This window comes from Otolemur garnettii, unplaced genomic scaffold (assembly GCF_000181295.1).
Source record: "Otolemur garnettii isolate 467f Iridium unplaced genomic scaffold, OtoGar3 scaffold00008, whole genome shotgun sequence".
Classification (NCBI taxonomy): Eukaryota; Metazoa; Chordata; class Mammalia; order Primates; family Galagidae; genus Otolemur; species Otolemur garnettii.
Window position 1 is genome coordinate 6590473 of NW_003852403.1, and position 23256 is coordinate 6613728.

The window sequence follows — 23256 nt, forward strand, 5'->3', positions numbered from 1 at the left end:
GCCCTCAGCTGACAGCCTGTGGGGCAGAGTAGGCTGGTGAAACCCAGGCACTGGGAAGAAAAGGGCCCTCTTGGGCATCAGGGCACCTGGTTCAGGCCTGTAGTCAAGGATACCAGCTGACTGCACTGGGCCAGGACCTCCTGCACTTACCCACATGCCACCATCACACCTATTGAAAACTCAGCCTGTTTCAGGAGAGTGATGTCTGCATTCAGGGTCACCAGGATGACCTTAGCCCCAGGCATGCTTGGGTGTGCAGAGCCTGGCACCCTGAGGTGTCTTCTCAGTCTGTGCCACTCGAGAGGTCAGTGGAGCTCCAGGATTGGTCTCCATGTGGCAGCAGGCCCACTGCCCCTCTCCTGGTTCCCACCTGTCCCTTTTTCCTCACTCTCAAGATGTCTCCTTAACCTGAAGGATGGTCAGAGGCTTGAGTCCACCACCACCTTTAGCACCTCTCCAAAGCAGGGACAGACAGATAGGTGGTAGGATAGATGGACAAGAGGCAAGCCAGGGGAGGATGCTGCTGACCTCCATGGCCCTGCCTGCCTCTATCTGCCCAGGGACAGTGACCTGAAACTGGGCCTTGAGAGAGTGCAGGGGGCACTGGTGGTGCTTGTCCCTGTGGCCTGCCTGCCTGCCCAGTGTGCCTGCTCACCCGCTGCCCAGTCCCCACCTGCCCTGGCCTCACCAGCCCCTCCCCTGCCCCCTTGTAGGCCTAGGATGGCTGTTGCCATGGCAACCCTGCTCATTCAATCCAGGGATAATGAAGCCAATGTGTTTTTCATTTCCATGAGCTGGCATGTGGAGCAGAGCAGAGCCGAGAGAGGGGCTTTCCCCTCTCAGACCCTCCCTCCTAGGGAAGAGGCAGACTGCAGGGAGACAGTGCATAGGGCCTGACTGGCAGAGGGGTGGACAGTGGCAGGAAGAAGCAGAGCTCTGAAGCCCTAGATGAGTTCTGGTTTCACCACAGCAGGCATGTGGCTGGGCCAGGCATGTGGTGGTAAGCCTCTCTGTCAACATCAGACTAGAAAAGGCAGTGTGGTAGCTTTTTTTGCTGGAGCCAGGCAAAATGGGGGATCCTTTCCAGCTGTGTGACCTTGGGCTAGTGACTTCACCTCTCTGGTCTTATTTTAATAGTGCTGAGTTCCCTTGGGCTAGTTACCTCACCTCTCTGGTCTTATTTTAGTAGCTGAGTTCATTAGGCACTTATTGAGTCCTATTCTCATGACTATCCTTCTACGGGCCCAGAGATCCAGACAGGACCCAGACTGAGTCCTTGTCCTCCAGGAGTCCACAGGTTAGTGGAAGGAGTTTGTACTGGGACCTTCCTGAGCTGTACAGATGATGCCAGTATTTCTTACCTGTTGCTACCAGTAACAGTAACAGTTACTCTTTCAGTTATTGCTGGAGGGTTTAAACCAGTGTGGGTAACAGAGTCACGGCTAGAAGGCTAGCACACACAGTAGGTATTTTACCTGTGCTCCCCTTCCTTCTCTTCTTCACCCTGGATCCCTGGCCTGCAGCAGAGACAGCAGATGCTTAAGACTTTCGTGTGTACACCAGCAGTCCCAGTGGCCCCTGACACCTCTCCCTTCTCCTGGGTCTGGATGAGACCTGCCCATTCTGCTGGAGGTGACATGAAGGCCTGAGCAGGGCTGGGCTTGGGAGAGTGGGGCTGTCATGGTTGCCACCACACATCTCCCCTAGCCCCTTTCCAAGGGCAGGAAGCCAAAAGCACTCACGGAGACAACCCTGGCCTGCCTCCCCCTCAATAATTCAATCACCTTGGAGGCCAGTGGCCCTCTCTCTGGCTGGCAGAATAGAGGGGGAGGGAAGGAATGATGTAGAGGGAGGGGTGGGGGCAGGGTAACTGCCATGGGAAAATCAGAGCAGAACTTGAAAAATGAAAAAATAAACCTGTCAGGAGGAAGACACCCTTGATCTTCCTCCATAAAGCTGTCTGAGGGCCACCAAGGATGTCGGTAGGGCAGAAGGGGCTGGAGATATCCCCTCTTGGGAATCCTGCTACTCCCACCTGGCTAGGCTCCAGCCCTTAGCTGGTGAGGGGTCAGGGAGGAGGATGGCTGGGTTGGCTGGCAGGTTAAAAGTGGCAAGAACGTGGGAAGGGCAACTGTGAGGAGTCTCTCTTGTTGACGAGACTTCTACCACCCACACAAAGTGGGCACTCTCTGTTTATGGACTGACTGAGAGAGGAATGTATGGCTGTGTCTTCAGGCTGCCAGCAAGCAGGGCTTTGAGCAGGTTGACTAGCTGAGCCCACTCACCCATTTCACAGATGGAGAGACAGGCCAGATAGGCCCACAGTCACACAGCAAGGCAGAGCCACTTGGGTTCTCCAGCCTGGGGTCTGGGCCCAGTTGCCTTCACCATGGATGTAGCTGCAGTCAGGAGCATCCCACCACAGTGTCCCCAGACAACACCCCAGCCACCCAACCCAGGCCAGGAGCAGGCTGACCATGAGGGGGAGAACTCCCTGGCCCTTCTGCAGTCCCCTCCGTATGGCCATTCAGAATCATGTTCTGGGAACACGGAATGACTTGACAACTGCTCATGACATAAGTCCAAAAGAGAGGAAAAGACAATTAAGAAGTGACCAAAAAGAATCGCACCAAAACGGTACTAAGGTGGGAGGATTCTGGGCAGTTTCACTTCTCTTTTTTTCACTTTTCTGTGACTTCCACACTTTATAAAAACAAGCATGTGTTACTTTACAATAAGGAAAAAGGGGATTATGAAAGTTTAAAATGAATAAGTCACTTCCACTAGATGCGACCTGGGCTAGATTCTCTATTTACAGGATAAAGTCAAAGAAACTGCTGTTGGACTGGGCCTGCAGCTCCGCGTAGACACACCTGGCCACACACAAGAGCACTCGCCTGCAGCCCCTGTGAGGGTGCTCCTGGGCAGGAAGGAGGGCCTGTCCTACTTGGCTGTGTGACTCTGGGCAAGTCCTATACTTCTCTGTGCTGTTATCTCTGGGCCCTTCTCATCCAACAGGCCGGGTATGAGGACTAATGACTTGAACAAACTCGTAGCTCATGGATTGGGAGCACAGGGGTTCCTTGCTTAGAGGGGCACTGTCTGGGGCAGAGAAGGCAGCTGAGGTGCCTCCAAGGACAAGGCAGGCCAGTGCAGGGCAGAGGGGCCAGCTTCCATCCCCTGTTGACAGTGGAAACACAGACTTGAAAAGGTTTTACTTTTCCACTGTTTTTGTGGCAGTGCTGTGGGGAGCAGAGCTTCCTGAGAGCGAGGCCAGCTTTCCAAGGCCACACCGAGTCCAGCCCCGACAGGAAACATCATGTTTTTAATTTACAGGTCCCTGCCAGGCACTGTGAGCAGGCCGGCACTCCATGCTCCACCGGCCCAGCTGTCTGGAGATAGCAATCCTGGGCCTGCTGTAGCTGGGAACCCAGGGCGGGCCAAGTGGAGCTCCAGGCCCCAGTGCTGCCCATGGGATCCCTGAGGGTCCTTGTTCCTGGTGCCTGGCAGTATAAGCTGATGCACCTGAGACCCAATCAATCCCTGGCATCCTGGCTCCTATCTCAGCCAGTCCTATCCCCTTGCTGGACAGAGGGGGAAGCTAAGGCCCACAGAAGATTCCCAATGCGACCAATTATTTATTAGTGAAGAAGAATGACCTCAATCCAACTGGATCTCCCAGCAAAGTAGGACTGTCCCATCCCCACCAATGACAGTGAAGACCGCTCACTGCCACTGCACACCTACCACAGACTAGTACTGTAATCTCACTCATGCCACAGAACAAGTGGTGAGCTGTCTGTTCTCATCTCACAGATGGGAAAACTGAAGCCTAGAAGTTAAGAAGCCTCTCTGGGGTGACATGGCTGGCAACCATGGCACTGGGAGTCTCAGACAACAAAGGCGCCCTCTGCACCCTACCCAATGCTGCCCTCAGCTCTGCTGCGTACCTGCCAGCCCTCCCATCATTAGGTGCTTCTGGAAGATTTCTGGTAAACTGAGCAATGCTCGGAGCAGGGTGTTCATGCAGCCAGCGTGCACAGAATGCCTTGGCCTACACTGACGGGCAAGCGGCCATGCCCTGGGACTGGGAGGATGGTGAGCTTACTCCCTGACTCCCTGATCCTCAGAGTTTCAGCTGCATAATCAGGGATGGGAAGTGGCTGGAGTGTCAGGAAGGCTTCAGAGCTCTATGATGACAGGGACCCCTCAGAGGTATCCTAAACACTCAAAACAGCACCGGCACACTGTTGGGACTAAACGAACATCTGCTGAACGACAGGGATGGTGGCTGGGCGAGGAGCTATGTTGGTGTGGCAGGTTTAGGGGTTTGTAGGGGCCTGTGAGCTCTCCCCTCTTGCCATATAGTGGTGACATTTCCCAGGGAGAGAAGAGACACATCCCTGTCCCTCGAGACCCCAGGGCTAGTGAAATTGGTGCAGCTGCCACTCCCATCCTGCCATGGGGTCCTCTAGCCCCGGCCCTGTCTGCACAGAGCCCTCCCTCAGCCCCGTTTCTCACTTTCTGGGACTCCCCGAGCTCCAGCACTAAACAACGGGCACATTTTCAGGGATCATAATTCCTTGCTTGTTTGTTTTTTCCACAAACTCTCCCCTTTCTGTTTCCATCTAGGGCATTCCTGCTCCCAAACAGGAATCATTTTCCAGGCTGAATGATGGCCAGACTCACACCAGCAACCAGGAGTCCTATGGGGGAGGCCAGGAGGGTACACTGCAGGCAGGAACACGGAGCCTCTGTAGCCTCTTACTGGGCCGACTGTAAGGAGGATGCTCCAGAGTGACTCAAGGCTGCCTTCCTGCCAGCCACCTGCGGGGAGCAAGGCGTGCCCCTCAGGAGTGGGGAGGAACCTGGGCCCACCCCAGGTGTGACTGTGTGTGTAAGGGGGTGGAGAACAGGAGGAGGAACACACACATCCAGGTGTGCACTCATGCACACAACATAACCAGAAAAGAAAGGTGGGAGACCGAAAAAAGAGCAAGAGAAATAGGGCTGAGAGTGGAGGAGTACTCAGAGAGAAGCATGAGCCAGGACAGTATGGAAACCACCTCAGGGAAGGACGCCCCCTGGGGTTGTCCAGCACAGCTGCAAAGGGCGGACTAACACAAGTGAGAGAGATGTGAAGGGAGACAGACAAAACAGGAGAGTGAGGAGGCCTGGGGAGTGAAGGAATGCAGCCACACACAGGAGGCGCAGGAGAGAGGCAGGCAGGCAGGCAATCGGCCAGGAAGAGCCAGGCAAGGGTGCACTGCACTCCACACCCTGGCAGGCTTCTCGGGGGTTCTTCAGGGCCGTGAGTTAGAGTAAGACTTGTTGCCATAAGTGGCCCCTGCCCCATCTGGGTGGCACAATGCTAACATCTGGGAACAAGATAGATAGTTGCTGAGTCCCAGAGGTCCACTGTCTGCTGTGAGGACGCCCTTGCTCTGTACCTGCAAGTCCTGGTAGAAAGCCCTGGATCACACACACAGACCCTCCTCTCTCCTGCCTGGCTCCGACCCTTGGCCTTGGTGCATGCTCAGGGAAGAAGCCTGAGGGAGGTCAGACACATAGTGAGAGGCAGAAAACTCCCAAGGAGAGCAGTCAAGAGCTCAAGTAGTGGCATATTCCTCTGTAGTGACCTTGGGCTTCTTCAGACAGTCCCTTTGCATTGCTGGACCCCAGTTTCCCCATCCAGGAGGGATGGGATTGTTGGATCCCCAGATACTCCATACACTAACATCCCATGTCTCCTAAATCTTACATTTAGTCAGCCTCCTGAGTGTGCTAAATGCTTTCTGTACGCTCCTCCTGCCCAGCCACCTGCATTTCTGAATTAGCACCTTGAACTCTTCTAAGCCCTGCATTAACTGGGCTTGGGTTTTAAAGGCTAGACTTGCAAAAGAGACCTCTCAACTACAAAGGGGATCTCCCATCATGAACATCCCTTCCCTGCCCGCACCCAGGGGAGCAGAGCCACTATTCTGAGCACATTCAGTCTCTGTGCTCTGATACACTAGGTTCCCAGGAAAGCTCAGCGATAGTTGACACGGTATCCTTCTACAGTGGAAACCTTCACCAGCTCCCCAGTGCCCATCAAAGGGACCCATGGGTGGGGCCTCATCATATGCCACTTCTCAACAACTGGGCACTCAGAGATGGGTGTGCCTTTGTCTTCCCTCACTAATTCTGTCCTGGTTGTAATGGCCCTTCCCTACTTCTCCCCATAGGAATGGTGCACCCCCAGCATCCCCAAAGCTAACCCACTCTGCCTGAGAGAACTGTCCCAGTTGATGCTGAGGAGTGCTCCAAGTTTACATGGGCAGGCCTGACCCACAGCTAGTGGGAGCAGCCTGTGCCGGCCACTTCAGCAGTCCCAGCACCCAGGCAGGAGCCCCTACTCTCCAATTACAGACAGAGGCCTGTTGCAGATAAAATGATAGCATGCCTACCAGGTAAAGCCTTGTGTGCGTTCTGTGCCTCGCGTTTGGCTGAGGGTTTAGGCTTGAAAGTTAGATGGAGCCGAGTTCAAATTCTAGCTCCACCTTCTAGTGGCTGTGTGGCCACGAGCATGTTACTTAACTTCTCTTATCCTTAGTTTACTCATTTCTTTAAACAGGTTTCTATGAAGAATAAATTAGATAATTAGGGCAAATGCTAATTAACATGACTACCATTAAGACTTCCCCAATGCACAACGCATACTCTCACACACACACACACACACACACACACACACACACACACACGGCAGGATAACAGTCATTAATAGCAAGGACTGGGTCTTAATTCCTGGCTGCGTAACCTTGGGCAAGTCACTTACTCTCTATTTGCTGATCAAGGTGTTGTCTTATATTTTTCCTTATTACTCTCCAGGGGACCAGCTTTCACCCACTAAAAAAGCAATAGGTTTTTGGTTGCAACTGGGATACCAGGCTGCCCTTTGTTCCTGTGGTCCAGTCTGCCCTCAGGGCTCTCCGCTGCTGCCAGCTCCTAGGAAGCTCCTCATCCCAGAGCCTTCCCTGATGATGTCAAATAGCCTCTCATGGCCTAGACAGCAGGCAGCCCTGCCTCAGCCACAGGTGACGGAGCCTGGTGTCTAGGGTCAGCTCTTTCTTAGTGCAGAACCAGCAGGGTTGGAAAAGTTGTATTGGCCTGAGATTAAGCACCTTTAATTCTTGTTGAATCCCACATCTGACTCACTGCCTCCTCCTCTGGCTGACCCCGTAGTCATTACCATTTGAACACCTGAATTATCAAACTTCCGGGCACCAAAGGATGGTAGATAATTTACTTCCCTTACAAAAGACTAATTCAGAGGAAGGACCCATTCTCTAGCCACTGGGCATTCATCTTTCCCATGGAGCTGGAAGGTACCGGAAGGACCTTTGTAAAGATCGATCACAGAAGACTTAAAATGATTTTTTGGAGAGCGTATGTCCTCCTTCTCCTTTGTGTCAAAGGATGCTGCTGTGGCCCTCAGGTTCTGTATATTGGCAGGGAGTATGGCATCGGATGCCCCTTAGAACAGGGTGGAATTCACAGTAAGAGGACACGCACTCCTGTCCTGGTTCCGCCACACGGAGACTCCAGATGCTTTCCTACCTTCCCTGTGCCTCAGTTGCCTCATCCACAAAATGGAGATAATACTAGTCCCCAAGTCACAGGGTGTTGTTGGGACTGAAAGAGATAAAGCACTGCTGGGGACTTGGCTGTTACTACTATCGTTATCCTAAGCTTTACTATTTAAGGGCCCTGTGGCTGGCCTTTAGTTCTCTACCCTTCAGTGACAGTCTTGTGATGGGTGGTCATTTTCCTCCTATCTGAGAGGCTCTAGATAGATGGGTATATCTAGGGCACGCGTGGGATGCTGGGTAAAAACGTGTCCCAGCGAGGCTCCTACCACTCTACAGCTGGGCCCTGGGCGTCTTCAACCTCAGTGATGCTGCTCGGTCAGATGCCACACCTTGTCTCTAGGAGCACAGTGCAAGGATTGAGAGGCTGCCCTGGCAGGCACCAGCTATCCTGGGTCCTGATGAATTAGGCTAGGCAGCCCGCCCATGGCTCAGCCCTTACCCTCAAGGCCTCATCCCCCATATCCTTGTCCTTATTACTTCCTAATCTGGGAATCAGTTGGTCTGTAGACACTTACTTGAGTCCTTGAGTGCATGCTGTCTACTCTTCATTTAGTCTGCGCTTATTGAGTGCCTACTGCATGTTGTTCATTTCTACAGTGCTTAAAGAGCAGCTTCTCTGTGCTAACAGCCCCCTACCACGCCTGATCCCATGGCTGCCTCAAGAGCACAACTCCATCCTCACTCTGTGCAGTGGGCCTCCCTGTCACATCCTGTCCCAAGAGAGGGCCAGGTTGTGCCCACCAAGGCTCTGGAACAAACACCATCACTTACCCACCCCCACCTGAAACCCCTGAAATGCTTTGAGCATCAATCTACTCCAATCCGCCTCCTCCAGGAAGCTTTCCATAAGCTCTCATTGCCCAAGAATTCCTCTTATGGTCTCAATGTATCCCTGGCCCCTTGGACACATACGCATATCTGTTCCTACATGTGGTCTATACTGTGACCTAGATTGTGAGGTTCCTGAGGGCTGGCCTAGGTCTCCTGCTTCCGTGTCTCTGCCCAAGAGTTGTGCACAAACCAACATAACCAGTAGGTTTCTATTAAATACGCCGCCTTACTAACTACAGTTGGAGAGTGCAGGGAGGGACTGACTTGTGCAGGCCCAGATGTGGGCTCTGTACCAGACACCAGGTGTGAACTGAGGACCCAGCTGGGGCCCCTGGCCCTCCACCACAGGCTGGCTGTGCTAGCAGGATACCAGTGGTCAGAAAAGCGCCCCTCATCTGAGGGACAGCATAGCCTAGATCCTGAGCCTCAGGCTCTGACATCATCCTAGGTTGGGGGTGAAGGCCCCAGCAGTGAATAATTCCTTCTCTGTCACTTGCCAGGGCCCAGTTGCCTCAAATGAGGTCTCATTAGGACAGGGCAAGCTTTTTCACCTCTGCTTATTAACTCCCCTGAGTACTAGTGAGTGGAAAATGGGAGGGAGTGAGGGAGTGTGAGAGCCTTTTCATTTCTGGAGCTCACTGCCCTGTGCATGGATATTCCTGGAAACCTTCCATGAGGGCTGCCCTGACTGGAGCCAGAGAACTCTGTGGCCAGGAGGGGGCTGTTCATTTAAGCTGATAGTTCAGGTCAAAGAAGGGACCAGTGTTCAGGAGCAGATGGCCCCTGGGATCTGTCCTCAGATGGCTCTGTCTTTTCCCAGGGTCTAAAGAGCATGGCAGAGCTGCCCATCCCAGATGGACTTCCCAGGAAGAGGCATGGTGGGCAATACAGGGTAGCCCGGAGACCTGATTGTGAGCCATGAGGTGCTTACAATGCTGCCCACCATCTCCCTGGGACTTGACAAGGCATATTTCACCTTGGGCCTCTGTTGTCCCATCTGAAATGAGAAAGACTGGGCAAGGCTGCCCTTCAGTTCTGACCTGCAGGCTTCTATGCCTCCTAAATAATAGGCTCGGACCTCTCAGGAGCCAGATGACCCCGATGCCACCCCCTGGCCATCCTCACTAGCTCCGGGTTAGTGGTCCACCTTTGCTTGCAGAAAAGATCTTGGATCTGAGGGGACTCACAGATCCTGCTGAGTCAGGGACTCCTAGAGGGCACAGGAGAATGGGCACTAAATGGGACATCATGCCCGGGGAACACCTTCTCTGTTCCTGGGGCTGTGGGTCAGGCAGGAGGCTGCTGAGTGAATGCTCTGTGGCCATAGGGAATGAGCAGGAAACCAGAGATGTGCCTTAGGGAGCCCAAGAGAGGGGCTGACATTGGTCAGTGTCCCTCTGATCACTATTGGGTTTTAAGAGCCAGAAGAACCCTGACAGATCACCTAAACCGCTGGTTTAGGCTCGGTGCCTGTAGCTCAGAGAGTCAGGTGCCAGCCAAATACACCAAGCCTGACCTGGGCCCGTTATACAATGACAACTGCAACCAAAAAATAGCTGGGCATTGTGGTGGGTGCCTATAGTCCCAGTTACTTGGGAGGCTGAGGCAAGAGAATTGCTTGGACCCAAGACTTTGAGGTTGCTGTGAGCTGTGATGCCATAGCACTCTATGGAGGGTGACAAAGTGAGACTCTGCCTCAATTAAAAAATAAATAAATAAACTATTGGTTTATTACTGTGAAAACTTGAGCCACTGAGAGGCACAGGCCCAAGCAGTGCCAGACACCACCTAGCACTTTGCCTCTAGGCCAGCTCCCCGTGTGTGTCCTAGACTGACCCAATCACAGGTGTTATTTGGGACCATCTGTTAAAAATTCTAAGGCCTGGGCCCTATTCCAGATCCACAGAATCAGACTCCAAGAAAGGGGCCTGAGAATCTGCATTTAGACAGGTACCCCAAGTGGTCTGTGTGTGCTTGGAAGCTCTGTGTCTTGACCTTCAGGTGTCAGCCTGGAAATTCTCACTCAAAAGCTCCAGAGAGAACCTGGGGGTGGCTGTATCTCTGGGGAGGGAAGTGTCTGAACACCAGAGCTAACAAATGCCTACCTTAACCTTAAATTCCTGCCTGAGGCATCTCCCCAAGGGCATGGTCTAATAATGTTCACAGAAAGAGCTGGCACTGGGCAGCTATCACTGCATTTCATCTCCCCACTTCACAGGAGGAAACAGAAGGGAGTCAGAGTAGTCTCTGCAGACTCACCTGGCTGAGAGGTGGCAGAGTAAGGATCTGAACCCGGACCTGTCCGTCCCGAAAGTCCACTCTGACCACATGCCACATGGTGTCCTTTATCACGCCGAATTTACAGAAGCAGAACTGTGTGGGATGAGTTCTCCAGCAACGGAGGTGTTCAAGCAGCTGCTGGGAAGAGCAGCTGACAGGCTTGAGGGGATCTTTACCAGCCCTCCTGGAGCTGGGGCTGGGGCTGGGGACAAGCTAATCTGGCTGCAGGATGCAAGGATGTTTGTTGTGTTTCTTCTATAGCCAGAGAAAAATGTCCCAGCTTATTTACAGGTTCTAGTGCATCAAAGTTCTCCTGGCTCAACACTTGGCCACCCTAGACCTGCTGGGCAGAAGGCAGCTAGGAACCCCAAACTGAGAGGGCACTCAGGTTGGGGTGGGGATGGTGACGGGATGCCTGGGTCAGGATGGGACTGCCCAGAGAGGGCTGTCTCATGCTAGGCTGTCCTACCGACCAGAGTGTGGGCCAGATGGACATGGTGCCACGGGACTATTCCACGGCGGTTATGAAGCAGAGATGCTCCCAGGGGCTCCAAAAGAGGCCCCTAAAGATACTTGAGAGAAGCAGTGGAAGGTCCCAAACAGCTGTGAGGCAAGATGTGCTGCTTCCCAAGCCGGAACCGAGGAAGGGTGAGAAGCACTTAATGGAAAAGACAGATGTGAGGGGAAGGCTTCCAAAAGCTCAGAGACCACAGATTCCCACTCTCCATTAACCAGTCAGCTCCCCTGGGGCTCTGGAAGGTTCTCTGGAGCTCAGCCTGCCTAGTAGTCAGGGCAGATGGACACCTGTGGGGACCACACCGAGGTCCTTGTCTCTTCCTTCCTCCTGCACAGCCCAGAACTGAGAAACCCTGCCATGTGGGCCTGAGAGCAAGAGAGCAAATGCATGCTGCCCAGTGCAGAAATATTTCTCAGAGAACCTACACACAGCCTCGGGATCCTTCTTAACACAGCCCACCAAGCACAGACACACTGGAATTCTCAACAAAATATTATTGCCAGCTATGGCACAAAGCTAAGGGCATGGAGGGTGGGTGCCTGCAGCTTCCTGCTGCCCCTCAGCACAGGAGTGCCAGCAACTATGCTGGGATGGAGATCAGAGCCTCCCTGAGCCTTCTGGGAGCTTGTGGTCCAATGGGGGAGCAGGGGCAAGGAAAGCCCACAGGGTGCATGTGGCTAAAGGAGGGGATAGTGCACCCTGCGGGGCTGAGGAAAGTGAGGGGGACTTTGGGTTCAGTACTCTCAGGCTCTGCAGGCCCCGCTGGTAGGAGGAGGCAGGTCCCTTGGAAAAAGGTCTTCCCTGGGCAGTCATCCCAGTAGTCAGGGACACGTGGAGGGAGACAAGCCCAGCACCTGAACCTTCTGTGACTTTCCATCATGCTGTTTGAGCAGAGGCAAACAAGAGAGGCTGACTGTCAGCGGAACATGCAGCTGGAGAGGGAGGGAGTAACTAAGGAAAATCGGCTCTGGGGAGTGGTGGGCTCTGCGGGCTGTTCTGCTGCCAGCGTGGCTCTGGAGAAACACCCCACCTCGGGAGAACCCCTCCAACCTGCAGGTGCAGGACCAGGCTCTGGGCGGGCAACTGCCTTCTTCCTCCTTGGCCCTTGGAACTATCTCTGCTGCAGGCATCTTCCACGCCCTGACAGACCAGGACATGTCCTTCAGGCACTTGTGCAATGCAGACTGTCCTGGTCCATGTGGTAGGGGGTGAAAGGCAGGAGTGTCCTTTCCTGGGAGGGGCTAGGGTGTCTCCCTCTTGGAAGCTGGGTCTAGGCCGTTGGGACGAGAAGCAAGACTGGCCCATTCATGGCACAGCCTGTGGTAGCTGCCTGGGTCCATGGCTGTATGGGGATTAGGTGGAGGGCAGCCCAGAGCACGGAAACCCACTGGGGGTGGTGGGGAGAGCACAGAGCCCTTCCCATTGTCCTTCCTCTGTCTTCCCTCTATTCATAGCAGGGTTCAGTCACCTAGCCATGATCACAGCATGTGGTCAGCACACTCTCACCTGCAAAGTGAGGAAATTGGACTCTCTAAAGCTGCACTGTGTAAATGCCAGCTAGAAGCCAGGTGGCTGCTGAACAGCAGAGGCGCGACCCACACACACCAGACTCCAAAGACTTCATATGAAAAAACAATGTAAAATTTCTGCTCTGTATATCTATTATATAACCATCCCAATATGTAATCAATAAAAACTGAACAGGAGCTGGCGGGTAGTATGACACGTGCATTCAAGGGCACAAAGGGTATCATGAGAAGGGTCTACTGTTCAGGAGAGGTGTTCAGGGAGGTGCTCAGGCCTTGGGGAAGCAGAGGCCATGACACAGGCTTGAGGAGGCTTTTGGAAGGATCAAGCCAGCAGCCACTGGGAGGTGCCAGGCAGGAGGAGCCGCGGGGCTGTGGTGCAGAGAGGAAGGTACTAAAGACCCAGGGCGGGGGTGACATGGTGTAGCTGCAGCCCAGGGCACTGGCAGAGGCCAGAGAGTGATGTGGCTGTGAAAAGAGGTTGGGGCCAGATGGCGGTGGCTTCAGATGCCAGGCTGAGCCGGCTGGGCCCACAGCGGGCACTTCCAGGAAGACTGGCTGACCAGGGCTGGGACTGAGGGAGCTCCCTGAGCATGTCCAGGTGAGGGGCAGGGCCTCGGGCCCACCTCACAGGCCACTGAGACTCTCCAGGCCCACACCTCTCCAGGAGCCCACCATCCAGCCCTCCCTGCTCTGGAGAGGACAATTTACTTATTCATGAGCATACAAACGCTCCTGCCAGGCAGCCAGCCCCCACACACCTCACTTCTAATTATAGCAGGAATTTCATTAATGCTGGAAGGAAATGCCAGGTTTCCAACCACCCCTGTTGGTGGGTACTGGCCCACTCTCATTTGCCTGCCTCAGGGGCCCTTGTGCCCAGGATGGCAGAGGGTAGCCAAAGTGGGGGGCTCTCGGTCTATCCTCATGGAGCCAAGAGGTGGTTGGCATGGCAGGGCCACAGGGAGGGGAGAGTGCCTGCCCCCACCACCTGGCCACACATGGAGTACAGCCTCCAAGTGTCTGAGAGTGCGGGGTGCTGCCCCGGACCCTCCAAAGCTCAGGGCAGAAAGGAACGGTGTATTGGCCAGAGCTGCATAAATAAGGTAAAGCTGGCAAGTGGGGAGCTCGGGAAGTCTCAGTACTGGGAGCCCTGGAGATGACACAGCACAGACATGCTATGGAGATACCTGGCAAGGAGCACTCTGAGGGGCAAGAAGATGGCAGTGAGGAGGTCCCAGGGCTCAGGGAGACACTGTAGGGAGAGGGAGACTGCTTTGCAGAGGAGGCAGCTGGGAGGTGTGCAAAGAGAGGAGCTGGGCAGGAAAGAGCAGAGAGACACGGACAAAGAAAGTCACGAGGAGAGGCAGAGAGATGGAGACATGTGGAGGGAGAGAGCCACTGCCCTCCTCCCCTGCCCAGAGAGCCCAGACTCACACAGAGCCGGGCTGGAGCTTGGAGGCCAAGGCAAGAAGCAGTAAAGAAAAGATTAGTGCCAAGTTGGACTTGGCTGCTCAGAGGACTCTTCTAGCAGACTGGCCCACCAACTGGGGCCACCCAGAGCCTTCAGGCCGGAAACTTAGGTATGTGAGTCTGAAGCGAGATGCACGGCCTCCAGAGTCAAGTCGCCCCCTGGCCATGGGAAGATGTTAGGGCCTCCAGTGGCAGAAGTGGGGCCTGGCTCTCTGGGGTCCCTCAGGAACCCACTTCCACAACCTATGCTCTCCCTCAGTCAGCTCTGCCATGGTCAGCAGGGTCTCCCAAGCCAGTTTGAGTGCTGACCTAGGTGCACACATGGGAAAGTCTTGACATACATGGGGGTGGGGGATCCTCCGGTGCACACATGGGAGAGTCTTGACATACATGGGGGTGGGGGATCCTCCCCTTCCCTTGCACGCTCATACATATTCACACAGCCTCACACCCAGCCAGAACAAGCACACTCACACACAGCTGCCCATCATTCTTCCCTCCCTCCCTCCTAATAGAAGCTCACAGCCTCCCCAGGCTACCATTGAAGCCGGGGACCTGGGGGCCTCTGGCCAGGGAACACTGGCCCTATAGTAAGGCCATGGAAAGAGAAGCTCCTAGAGAGAAATCCAGCTTCCATCTGAGTCACTGGGCAGGAGAGGGGGCTATATGGGAAAGGAAGGCCATCTGCCGCCCTCTCCTGAAAGACCCTGGCCCAAATCCCAGGAAGGGGATGGGAACTGGTACCAATGTTATACCAGATAGACCAGCAGATCAGGACTAGGACTGTAGCCTCCCAACTTCCAGATAGGGGGCCTCTATGCTCATACGTCCCCCTACCCAACCCACACAGCCTGCACCACCCTAGTCTCAGCCCCAGACCTACCCTGGTGTAAGGAGCTCAGATCTCACTGTCAACCTTGCTCAATGCCCTGATACCCATGTAGCAGGGTGATCCGGGCAGCAGGCACTGAAGCACTGGGGTCCTGCATGACAATCTTCCTCTAAGCCCCTAGACTACTGTCCAAGTGCTCCCTAAAGCCCCAACCCCAGCTTGCATATGTTTTAGGGAGGAAGAACTCACTACCTGTCTGGGAGGCAGCTTTGAAAAAACATCTCCAGGGAGCCCAGACTCTTGGAAAGTTGAACTTGAGGATTTCAAGGAGACAGGATGGTTGCCACTGAGGCAGTCCAAGCTCTCCTGGCCAGAGGCCACTGGGTATCATCCCAACTGTCACTCTAATTTATAACTGAGCTAGAAAAACAACATCCTATAGCCAGGCCCACCTCCTTCACTGATGACAGCTAACTAGAACCCAAGATGAGCATGCAGTCCCTCACTCACTCAATTAATAAAATATCTGTGGGGCAACTACCATGTGCAGGCACTAAATGTGATAATGAACAAGTATTCCTTTAATATCTGTTTCTAATCGGGCACCTGCCCTTCACCCATTGTACAGGTGGCAAAGCTGAGGCCAGAGTGGCAGCAACTTTTCAGTGTCACACAGGGAGCTAGTGAGGCTGTGCCAGGAGAGTACAGCCTCCTGCTGCCACTGCAGGCACTGAGAGTCTGCCAGCCTTGGGAAGAAAGAAGAAGGCCGCACGTCCACCATCCCCACCCCCAGACAGTTTCTAGGACACCAAGGTATTGATTACCACCCTCGCCTTGGAGTGGTTTTCATTTCTTTTCTTTTTCCACTAAGGCTTTCTGTTCCTCATTTTTTTTTTTTAAAGAATAAACTGGAAGCCACTCTTATGATTAATTACCAGCTGCCTAATGCTCTGCCACTGGCAATTTCTGGAAAGGGAATGAATTACCTTGAAATACATCCGAAAAGAGAACCCACCGTGAAGGAGAATTTCAAAGGTTACCTGACAATTAGCAGTGGGTTCCCCGAGCCTTATCATGCTGCTGAGGGGCAGGCCACAGCCTGGGGGGCCACCTTCTTGCTCCTGAGGGCAGCAAGTTTCAGAAGACAGGACAAGAAACTGCTCAAGGCAGAAATGGGGGTATCTATGAGCAGCTACGGTGGCCCCACCCTGGTCTTAAAGGTGTCTGCGCCCTGTACAATTCCAGAGCACCTCAGTTCAAATCCCCACACTACCACTTATGGCCCTATGGGTTTCTTAACCATGCTGAGCTTCTGGAGAACGAGGCATTAAACAAATCTCCTCATGGGACTCCTGTGGGGGAGAAATATGTATTTAAGGAGCGTAGTGCCTGGCACACACAGCCGCTCACAAAGCTGTAACATTTAAAAATATTCGCAGCTTTTAAGCATCCTCTTAACAGCCCTGTCAGCAATGTTGGTGGTATAATCATCCTCATTTTCAAATGAGAAAACTGATTCTCACAGAAGGGAAGGGACCGGCCCTAGGTCATGCAGCTGATGAGCAGAAGCCAGGATTCCCCGCAGCAGGAAGGGAGGTGGAGCCCCGACTAAGGCCGCCTGGGCCCTATCCCGGGTCATAGGAGAGCTGGAGCTCCAAGAGAGAAGCCGAAGGCAGCAGGGGATGCCAGGGTGAAGACCCCTTCTCCCTTCCAGGGCTGGTCCCACCACCACAGGGCCCCTGGCCCAAGTAAGCATTTTTGTGAAGGCCTCTCATCTCTGGGCTGAGCTGTGTAGTAAACAGGGATTAGATGGGTCGCCCTCGGGCCCAGGGCCAAGTGTGATCAACCCTGAAATGCAACCCGAGATGAGCACACTGGTGTGCAAGTCAGAGGCCTCACCCAGGAGGCTCCGCCTCAGGACCTACTGGCTTCAGCCGCTCTCAGGAGCTGCCTGAGAGGCCCAACCTCTTTCTCAGGCTAGGTGACCCATTTATGTCCATCCTGGCATGGGTAGGTCTTCAGGGGGAAGGGGATGATGGAAACCGAGGTAAGTGGGGAGAAGGGAGGGTGTTGGCACACTTGGGGAAAACAGAAGACATATCCTGAGGGATTACTGTGTGCCAGGAGTGCAGTCCCTTCACTGAAATGGCAGGGCAGGTGCTGCCTTCCTACCCATGACAGATGGATAAACTGAGGCACAGCGCAACTGCACATGGTCATAGTAGACAAGTGCCAAAGTGAGGACTAAACTCGGGTTGTCTGACCCAGAGCCCAGAATGTGTCCAGCATGTTTGTGGGGGTGGGCAACGGTGTACCCACTCCATCCAATGTGCCTCTGTCACTCAGACCTCCTCCGGTTTGGCTGCCCATGCCCCATGGGGTCCAGAGGGACTGGGGAGGGCGGTGGGGCCAAGGCTGGGGAGCCAGACCTGTCCTTTCTCTGGGCATACCCCCACACCCTGGCAGCTACTCTAGAGGAAGACCAGGGATAGGGAGGGCCCATCTGGGGCACTATGAATTCCCAGCACAGGTGACCTGAACCCACACCCACCCATGAGGACTAAAGCCTGAGTCAAGGGCATAGTGTGCTAGGGCCGGCACCTGGCCTCCAGATAGGACACTCCCACCCATCCCCCACACATCCAACCCAACCACCGCCCACCAACTGAACTGCACACCCACCTTAGTGATCCGAGAGCCACCAGTGTCTCACACGCTGGTCAGCAGCTGGCGGCCCCTCCACCTCACTCTAGCTCCATCCTGTTGCAAAGAGAAGGGGACAGTCAGTGGGTCCACTCCAGCACTGGTCATGCCACCACCACCACCTGACACCTGTATTGAGAGTCTACAACGAGCCCCACTGCACCATCCCATAAAGAGATGAGAGTCTGACCACCTGACACCTGTATTGAGAGTCTACAATGAGCTCCACTGCACCATCCCATAAACAGATGAGAGTCTGAAGGGGCACAATGGGGTGCCCAGATGTAAAAGGCCTCTCACCCCCCGCTATGTCTGCCAGTCACCAGCTATGTGATGTGAATGTGCTCCTAGCCTCTCTGGGTTTGTTTCCTCAGGTCAAGATGGGATCGCAATGTCACTCCCCCCCACCTCTGGTGACAAAAGCACTTGGCATTCACTCATTCATTCAACAAACATTTAACAGGCACACAGGGCTATGACAGTGGTTAAAGTGGTGCTTGCCAGAAAGAACGCATGCAGGAGCTACACAGCAGCAGCCCAAGGTCTAAGGTGGCCTCTTTGGAGAAATGGAGTTGAAGGATGAAACAGAGGGAGGCAGGGAAGACACAGGGAGCAACATTCAGACAGAGGGAATGGCATATGTGACGACTCAAGGTAGGGAGGAAAGCCTGGCCCAGCAGAGGACTGCGGAGTGGGTGGTGTGGCAGGTGCAGTGAATGAAAGGGGAGGTGGCACATGTGGCACAGCAGGGTCTGGGCAGCAGAGGGACACAACCCTAGTTCTAGTTTGAAAAAAACCCACAGCTGCTGAGGGAGAAGGATGTGGAAAGGACAGTAGCAGGCAGGAGAGCAGCAGGAAGAGTGCAGGGCCCGTCCCCACCCTGGGCGTGGGGCACACGCTCATCCTTACAGGCCCATCTCCTCAGGGGACCCCCAACATGTCCCCCACTGCCCACAGACCTCTGTGGGAATCCAGGAGGATCAGAACCAGAGGCCTGGCTGGCAGCCTTCTCTGAAGTGCCGGCTAGGAGGGTAGCTCTCTGTGCCTGCGGCAGTGGCCTCCTGTAAAAAAACAGGAAACCTGACTGCAGGGCCAGGAGCCTCTTAGGAGGCCCATGGCCAACAACAGGAGAGGCAGTGTCCCTTTCACAGTGCAGCAGGCAGGGGCTTCCAGGGAGGAGTGGGCACCCAGGGCTTTAATAAGACGCACCAAAGCCTGGTGTTTGAGAAGTGGAAAGGAAATGCGTTCAGTAATAGCAATCTCTTAGCAAGTGTGTGGCTTAAGACACATTTCTTCTCTCTATTTCAGTTTTCTCAACTGTGGGAGGGGATATAGGAATAACGAGTGGGGGCACCTCCCACAGAGATATGAACTGTAAAGGTAAAGGGTAAAGGGTATCCAAGGGCCAAAAGTACCAGTAGCTTTCTGTGCATGTCAGCTGAGGCAGGAATGGCCTTGCGGGGGCCAGAGCAGGGCCCCTGGAGCCCTGGGTCACTAATCTTCAAGCTCCCAAAGCCAGGTCCAGTGTCCCCATCCCAGCCACAGGGAAAGCATATAGCTTCCGTATCCTGACCCTTTGACTCTGGCAGCCCCCAAACTGTGCTCATCTTAGGAATACCAACAGATTTTGGGTGACCCTAACTTTTCCATTTCACAGAGGAGAAAACTAAGGCCCAGAGAGGGAAGCATCTGCTCTTATCCCAGGGTCAGGTAGCAAGTCAGTGGTTGGGGCAGAACTGGAATCAGCCTCCTACACCCATAACCAGGCCTTTCCCAAAGGCAAGCGGGCCAGCAGAGCCGCTGACAGAGACAAAATAATTATTTTGGCAGCTGAGACAGAAGCCAGAGCTGGAAAGCTGTCGCTCACTCAGAGAGGATTGTCTAGGCCCCAAGACATGATGTCCACCCTGCCCCCATCTCTTGGAGGTTCTGCAGCTCATGGTGACAGACACACCCCTGCCCACCCACCCCTGCCTGCCCCTAGGGGTCTGGGGGCAGAGAGAAGAAGGGATCTGTCCAAAGTCACAAAGCAATAAATAAGGGTGCATGTGGATGCTAGCATTTGAATACTGGTCCTAGTATGGGGACCATGAACCTACAGCGGAAAAGACAGGGAGCAGGAGGCCTGCCTTTATTGAATCCATATTGTGGATTATGCCTGAGATATTTCCTTTAACAGTCAGTGAAATCCTGTGAGGTAGAAATCAGATCCCTAATCCCCACCCAAGGCCCAGAGACGCTCTAGAACTTCCTGAGGTCACACAACTAGTAAAGATCTCAGAAGAAGGCAACTAGGTTGAGTGGCTATCTGCAGGGGGAGCCAGGGCCAGGCACCCAGGCTCTCTTGCCTCCATGGCCCCCTCACACTAGCCAAGGGAGGCTCAAGAACCAGGGGCCTCGGCAGGGCTGTGGACACAGAGGCCCTGCTGGGTGTCCAGTCACTAATGCTCTGGCAGCTTGTGTGGGCTTGGCCTTCTGGTGAGATGAGGGAGAGGGGAGGTGGGGAGACCAGGTACAGCCCCGCCCCACTGCTCCCAACCCAGCTGGACCACAAGGACAAACAATGAGGGCCTAGAGAGAGCTGTTCTCTTCTTAAAAGGCCCTTAGTACCATGGAAGAGGTGTCATCTGAGCCTCAGGGTCAGTGGTGGGCTGTGGATAGTGGGTGCCCACCACATCTTCCCTTGGGACAGATACTTCCATGCCACAGGGCTCTCCTGGGCACCCTCAGCTCAGGACTCTCACTCCTGTGGGTGTGTGAGACCCTGAATGCAGGGCAGCTTCCAACTTTGAGGCTGTGAAGGGCAGTGTAGAAATGGCAGAATGGAACACCCTTCACTCCAGCATCAATGCACACTTTGCAGAATATAACACTGAGGCTTCAAGGTAGAATGGAGTTGCTGAAGGTGTTATAGCTGGAGACCCACAAGGCAGAGGTCACATAGGGGCAGGGAGAACCCCCAAACACACCTGCCTTCCCATCCCTGCCTCCTCTAAGAATGCTGAGAAGGATGTGGGTCCGGGCTTGGGTAGAGACACCTGGCCAAAGTGATCTGTGGTCCAGAGAGGTGTAGGCTTCATCCAGGATTCCTAGAGGGCAGAAGTGCCTGAGACAAAGGGTGTCCAGGACTTGGGGTGTTGAGAGGGCTCTGTGCCTGTGGCTTGAGGCCTGACGCTAAGTGACCAGCTGTTCTCTACAGCTGCCAAAGGTTGAGAGTCCACATTCTGGATGGAAGTCCTGGCCTTGGACTCAGTGGTGAGGTCAGAGGGCAAAGGTTGGTAGAGCTGGGTTTGAATCCCTGCTTTGCCATTTATTGCTGGTGACCTTGAACAAGTCACTCAGCCTCTCTGAGCCCTCATCCACCTTTGATACAAGGACTGATTATTCTCCACTGCTCCCCCACCAGGACAGCCTCTAGAGCAGTGGTTCTCAACCTTCCTAATGCCACGATCCTTTAATATAGTTCCTCATGTTGTGGTGACCCCCAACCATAAAATTATTTTCCTTGCTACTTCATAACTAATTTTGCTACTGTTACGAATCATAATGTTAATATCTGATATGCAGGAGGCCCCCAAAGGGGTCGTGACCCACAGGTTGAAAACCACTGCTCTAGGGTTAGCTCAAGCACACAGACCTCCCCATAAACCACTGGAGAGGGGGCCAGATGCCCCAGAGTGGAGTGGTAGGCAGGGGCCCACCAGAGCACCAGGTCTCAGATCCTTACACCTGCTGCTGAACTCACATGTGCCTCTGTGTCCCTAGAGGCTGTTATGACTTAATGAGATAGGGGGTGTGAAGATACAGGTACCAAGGAGTAAGAGTTCCCTTTGTGATGACAATTAAAGCCTGAGATAGGGGGCAATTGCTCAAGGTCATGAGTGTCTTAAGTAGAGATCAGAACTGTTGTCATGTAGGTGCCCACCCACACCTGGTCTTACTCTTTAGCTGAGTCAACCTGAGCCAGCTCCCACCACTGAGTCGCTTAAGTGCTGGAGCTGCTCTGTTCCCATTTTACAGATGAGCCAAAGAGGGGCTGGTCCGGCAGCCAAGAGACTCTGGGGTTACAGAGTTTTCCCCATCTTGGAGACCCCCCCCAACCCCCTATCCCCTGCCCCCAGCCAGTGCTGGCTCCAGGAGCAAGGCAAATATTTACCCCATGGTTATCCAAACCAGGCTGGCTGCCCCGCCTCCTCCTGCATTCCTGGAATACCTGTTCTCTGACCTCACCAAGCTGAGGGTGGGGGGCAGGATCCAGACACAGGAGAAGAGCCAGACCCAGGCCTGGGAGGCCAAGGCCAGCTGCCCAGGGCACACACCCACTAGGGGAGGCTTCAGGCAGCTCCAGAGTAAGAGGTAGACATTGGCTGGAGCACAAGTCTCCCTACAGATCACTAAGGGAAGAGGCTGAACTCCCCTAAGAGGGGTGGTGGGGCAGGAGTTATTATGCCAATGCCATCTGTGAGCCCATGATTCTAGGCTCAGCTCCTCACACTTAAGTGTAAACAGCACGCATGTGCACACACATGGCCCTTGAGTTTGCAGAACAAGCCTCTCAGCCAACCCAAACCATCCCGCATCCCTCACTGCCCCACTCTATCCTCAGCACAGTCCTGTCGCCAGACAAGACTTCACAGACGATGAAACTGCCCAGCCAATGCCAGAGGCCATGCAGCAGAGCCTGGCAGAATGAGAGCTGTCTCTGTGTTTGCTTGAGTCACTGCCCTTAGGAGTCCTTTCCATCCTTTGATATCCCAAGGACCATCTCCTCCAAGCTGCCTTCTCTGAGAGTGCCCCCAAGTGAGCTCTCCCTTCCCTGAACTTGCAGAACATCCTGATGGTGTACCCTGGGTTCAATGATCCCAGTTGTCTTCACCTCCTCTGAGGAGGCTACAAACTGTTCTTGCCGCCTGCCCAGGCCTGGGAAGCCCAGCCTGTTTGGGTACTCCGCTGCAGTTCCTTGCCATGTGCTCCTCGGCTTCCTGGCCTTACTCTGCCCCGCATGGAATCCTTGCAAGTGGCCAGGGAAGGGCAGACTGGCCGCATCTGGCTGACCTGCTAGGGAGGCAGGAATGCCAGGCCGTGGAAGTCTGCTCAATGGTGAGTCGTGGTCAGCACCTGCTGCTGGGCCCTCAGGGATGCCTCCACGTGCTGAGAGTGCCTGTGGCCAGCAGACGCCCAGCACCATGGAGCACCCAAAGAGTGGGAGTTACGAAAGGGTAGGGGCAGTCATTACTACCCTCCCCCTCTTTCTAGCATCTCCGAGATGTGGTTTCCTCAATTAAAAATGAGGGATATAAATCGACTTCTAGAAGTTGTTTGTTCATTTCATTCATTCATTCTTTTCTTTCTTTCAACAATCTAGAACAGTGCCTACTATCTGCCAGAGGAGGGAGGGAGAAGAGGAAAAGAGTAGGAAGGGCAGGGTCAAAGGCCAACAGCTAGTAAGCCTTTATGCTT

The 23256-nt window shown here is 54.1% G+C and overlaps 1 long non-coding RNA gene across 1 annotated transcript in view; it reads right to left on the reverse strand.

Moving 5' to 3' along the window:
* LOC105886410 overlaps positions 1 to 23256 on the reverse strand; it is a 135072-nt gene that overhangs the window by 26868 nt on the left and 84948 nt on the right. The window contains exon 4 of the long non-coding RNA XR_001161002.2: positions 17776 to 17853. This is a non-coding gene — a long non-coding RNA (uncharacterized LOC105886410). The remainder of the gene's footprint in view (positions 1 to 17775; positions 17854 to 23256) is intronic.